Below are 5530 nucleotides of genomic sequence, written 5' to 3' on the forward strand. Positions count from 1 at the left end.
GGGCCTGCAGAGCTAACGGCATCACACACACACACACACACACACACACACACACACACACACACACACACACACACACACACACACACACACACACACACACACACACACACACACACACACACACACACACACACACACACATGCAGTTAGTGTCTGATGGCCACCACAGCATCAGCCTTCACTGCACTTCTGTTATTCGCCCGGTGGAATTTAACGTTTGGGATTATTGACTGCACATGAACGGGTAAGAATTCATTCATTCATTTGCTGCCAATTAATAAAAGCAACATAACGACTTATCAATCAATCAATTTCCTTTATTTAACCAGGTAAAGACTCATTGGGATTAAAATGAGGGACAAAATGTTTGTAATGTTTGTTTGTTTAAATGTCAGCCTGCTGGCTTACTATATTGTTTTGTAGCCGTAGTTCAATTGGGATCATTTCTACACAAATGTCAACACCAGTCGTTTCTAAGTCAAATGAAGCAAAGTTAATTAATCCCACGGGTCTTACTTAAAGGTTGCTTTTCCTTCCGCACGTACAAGGCGTCTTGTTGTTGTTGTTTATCATCCGCCTCCCACCTTCCTCAGCACCATCAGCATCCTCTGGTGGAGTCATGTGAAGGACACCACCTCCGAGGCATCACCACCGTTGTGCCATGCTGCACGCAGGCAGCAGTGCAAAATGCGCTAAGTTGGAAGAAAGTGCTAAACTCCTTTATTTTTCTGTGGTTCTGAATTCATGTATTAGTTTTAGTTTATATGGCTGTCTTGAGTTTACAATCATTTCTTATTTTTTTGTGATGTAGTGATTGGAGCACATACTTGTTGCTCACAAAAAAACATTCATGAAGTTTGCTTCTTTTATGAATTTATTATGGCTCTACTGAAAATGTGACTAATCAAAAGTATACATACAGCAATGTTACTATTTGCTTACATGTCCCTTAATAATAATAATAATAATAATAATAGATTTTATTTGTATAAAAGCACTTTACATTGAGCAAACAACCTCAAAGTGCTACAGCAGGTGTCACCAACCTTTTTGAAAGCAAGAGCTACTTCTTGGGTAGTGATTAATGCGAAGGGCTACCAGTTTGATACACACTTAAATAAATTGCCAGAAATAGCCAATTTGCTCAATTTACCTTTAACTCTATGTTAATAATTAATAATTAATTATATTTACACTTAATTGAACGGTTTAAAAGAGGAGAAAACACGAAAAAAATGACAATTAAATTTTGAAACATAGTTTATCTTCAATTTCGACTCTTTGAAATTCAAAATTCAACCGAAAAAAAAGAAGAGAAAAACTAGCTAATTCGAATCTTTTTGAAAAAATAAAAAAAATAATTTATGGAACATCATTAGTCATTTTTCCTGATTAAGATTAATTTTAGAATTTTGATGACATGTTTTAAATAGGTTAAAATCCAATCTGCACTTTGTTAGAATATATAACAAATTGGACCAAGCTATATTTCTAACAAAGACAAATCATTATTTCTTCTAGATTTTCCAGAACAAAAATTTTAAAAGAAATTCAAAAAACTTGATTTAAATTTGATTCTACAGATTTTCGAGAATGATTTTTTTGAATTTTAATCATAATAAGTTTGAAGAAATATTTCACAAATATTCTTCGTCGAAAAAACAGAAGCTAAAATTAATAATTAAATTAAAATGTATTTATTATTCTTTACAATAAAAAACATAAATTTACTTGAACATCGATTTAAATTGTCAGGAAAGAAGAGGAAGGAATTTAAAAGGTAAAAAGGTATATGTGTTTAAAAATCCTAAAATCATGTTTAAGGTTGTATTTTTTCTCTAAAATTGTCTTTCTGAAAGTTATAAGAAGCAAAGTAAAAAAATGAATGAATTTATTTAAACAAGTGAAGACCAAGTCTTTAAAATATTTTCTTGGATTTTCAAATTCTATTTGAGTTTTGTCTCTCTTGGAATTAAAAATGTCGGGCAACGCGAGACCAGCTTGCTAGTAAATAAATACAATTTAAAAAATAGGAGGCAGCTCACTGGTAAGTGCTGCTATTTGAGCTATTTTTAGAACAGGCCAGCGGGCTACTCATCTGGTCCTTACGGGCTACCTGGTGCCCGCGGGCACCGCGTTGGTGACCCCTGTGCTACAGTGTATTAAAAAATAATAAAAGGATAATACAAATAAATACAAATAAAAACTAAAACGGCCTAATAGCTAGAACTAGTATGCATACATCTAAAAAAAAAAGGTTGTTTTTTAAAAAAAAGAAGGGTTTTTAAGCCTTTTTTTAAAAGCATTCACAGTCTGTGGTACCCTCAGGAGGTCAGGGAGAACGTTCAAGTTCATTCAAGTTTTATTTTTATTCACAATACCAATGAAAGGGTCCCCCAAATAAGCTAGAAGAAGCTTTTGACAGGGTTCCAGAGGACAGTATATACATGGAATGATGAAACATGGTGGCAAGCACACACAAAAAAAACAAAAACAACAACGCTATATGATAAACACAAGATAATAGTAGTAAAGCAAGCATACACATACATACATACATACATTCAACCATGCAAAACCCCAACAGTAGTCTACCCCACATGAGGCATTAGAGATAGGTGCTTAATAGGTAAGTTTTCAGTTCTTTTTGAAGTTGGAGAATGGATACAGCATCTTGAGGCTCTTATTAAGCCGGTTCCACAGACTGGGAGCGAGCGGCGGAGCAGAAAGCCCGGTCTCCCATTGTCCCTTGGCAAGTTGACCTGCAATAAGGCGCTTTTGGTAGCCATCCACAAGCTTCTGCTTGACCACTTGACCACTAAGTTGCTGCAGTTCAGCTAAATGTGTTGGACTTGTTTCTTCAGCATTGTCCACACCTTTAAGTCAGGACTTTGGGAAGGCCATTCTAAAACCTTCATTTAGCCATTCCTTTACCACTTTTGACCATACTTGCCAACCCTCCCGATTTTCCCGGGAGACTCCCGAATTTGAGTGCCCCTCCCGAAAATCTCCCGGGGCAACCATTCTCCCGAATTTCTCCTGATTTCCACCCGGACAACAGCATTGGGGGCGTGCCTTAAAGGCACTGCCTTTAGCGTCCTCTACAACCTGTCATCACGTCCGCTTTTCCTCCATACAAACAACGTGCCGGCCCAGTCACATTATATATGCGGCTTTTAGACACACACAAGTGAATGCAAGGCATACTTGGTCAACAGCCATACAGGTCACACTGTTACAAATACGCACCACACTGTGAATCCACACCAAACAAGAAAGACAAACACATTTCGGGAGAACATCCGCACCGTAACACAACATAAACACAACAGAACAAATACCCAGAATCCCCTGCAGCACTAACTCTTCCGGGACGCTACAATATACACCCCCCGCTACCACCAAACCCCCCCCTCCCTCCCCAACCCCGCCCACCTCCACCAGCAACGCATCATCAGAGAGGGTGTTCAGCATGGTTAGAAAGATAGTGACAGAGAATAGAACGAGGATGGACAATTCAACCCTAAACTCACTCCTTTCCCGCAAATTAAATTTCACCGATGCTGCCCATACCCATGCTCCTTCATAGGCTGTGCTACTGGCTGCAAAGCATTGCACTTTCAAATACAACAATGAGTAGAGAGGAGTGTTATGTGTGTGTATGTGTAAATAAATGAACATTGAAATTCAAGTATTTCTTTTATTTATATATAGCTAGAATTCACTGAAAGTCAAGTATTTCTTTTATATATATATATATATATATATATATATATATATATATATATATATATATATATATATATATATATATATATATATATATATATATATATATATATATATATATATATATATATATATATATATATAGAGATGTCCGATAATATCGGCCTGCCGATATTATCGGACATATATCGGCCGATATTATCGGCCGATATATGCGTTAAAATGTAATATCGGAAATTATAGGTATCGTTTTTTTTATTATCGGTATCGTTTTTTAAATTTTTTAAATTTTTTATTTTTTTATTTTTTTATTAAATCAACATAAAAAACACAAGATACACTTACAATTAGTGCACCAACCCAAAAAAACTCCCTCCCCCATTTACACTCATTCACACAAAAGGGTTGTTTCTTTCTGTTATCAATATTCTGCTTCCTACATTATATATCAATATATATCAATACAGTCTGCAAGGGATACAGTCCGTAAGCACACATGATTGTGCGTGCTGCTGCTCCACTAATAGTACTAACCTTTAACACTTCATTTTACTCATTTTCATTCATTACTAGTTTCTATGTAACTGTTTTTATATTGTTGTACTTTCTTTTTTATTCAAGAAAATGTTTTTAATTTATTTGTCTTATTTTACTAACTTTTAAAAAAAAGTACCTTATCTTCACCATACCTGGTTGTCCAAATTAGGCATAATAATGTGTTAATTCCACGACTGCATTTATCGGTTGATATCGGTATCGGTAATTAAAGAGTTGGACAATATCGGAATATCGGATATCGGCAAAAAGCCATTATCGGACATCCCTATATATATATATATATATATATATATATATATATATATATATATATATATATATATATATATATATATATATATATATATATATATATATATATATATATATATATATATATATATATATATATATATATATATAAAAGAAATACTTGATACAGTGAATTCTAGCTATAAATATACTCCTTAACCCCGCCCCCGGCCCCACCCACCTCAACAACCCCCCCCAATCTCCCGAATTCGGAGGTCTCAAGGTTGGCAAGTATGCTTTAGAGGTGTGTTTGGGGTCATTGTCCTGTTGGAACACCCAACAAGACCCAACCTCCGGGCTGAGGATTTTAGCTTGTCCTGAACAATTTGGAGCTAATCCTCCTTTTTCATTGTCCCGTTTAAAGCAGCAGTTCCATTGGCAGCAAAACAGGCCCCGCATTTAAAGGTGGAGTCATTTGGTGGCCATCACCCTGGCAAGCGCAGGAAACATCCGCAGGCTGGTAGAGAGCTGCAGACATCTTTGGTAAAGCCGTAATCCTCCAAATGCTTCAACTTTATGTAACATCTAATCCATGTTACTCAAGAATCCTCATTCCCCCCCCCAAACATCTTAAACCCAAACACCTCCACTTACAAGTTTAATTTGTTCTGTGACAAGATTCTAGATTTGTTTATACGTCTCCCTTTGAAGACATCAATCAATCAATCAATCAACACATCAGAACAAAGACAATATAAAGTGCTTTACATGGCATTACCCAACACACACCAGTGGCGGGTCCAGATGTATTTATTTTTCTGGGTTGGTCACGAGAGGGTCACCGAGTTGTGCAGGGGTGTCACCCATAAAACTGTCAGTCCAGCCCAGGGTCAGCTGTAGCTACTTTGGCAGCTTACCACCACCAAGTATGGACTGAATCTTCCTCTAAGACAGGGGTCACCAACGTGGTGCCCGCGGGCACCAGGTAGCCCGTAAGGACCAGATGAGT

At 36.5% G+C, this 5530-nt stretch overlaps 1 protein-coding gene across 3 annotated transcripts in view; it reads left to right on the forward strand.

Moving 5' to 3' along the window:
- LOC133647138 (tyrosine-protein kinase Fyn-like) overlaps nucleotides 1-5530 on the forward strand; it is a 79099-nt gene continuing 73569 nt past the window's right edge. For all 3 annotated transcript variants that reach the window (XM_062043276.1, XM_062043273.1, XM_062043274.1), the window contains exon 1: nucleotides 1-247. The gene's annotated coding sequence lies outside the window, so the exon portion shown is untranslated. The remainder of the gene's footprint in view (nucleotides 248-5530) is intronic.

The sequence above is a fragment of the Entelurus aequoreus genome, linkage group LG03 (genome assembly GCF_033978785.1).
Source record: "Entelurus aequoreus isolate RoL-2023_Sb linkage group LG03, RoL_Eaeq_v1.1, whole genome shotgun sequence".
Classification (NCBI taxonomy): Eukaryota; Metazoa; Chordata; class Actinopteri; order Syngnathiformes; family Syngnathidae; genus Entelurus; species Entelurus aequoreus.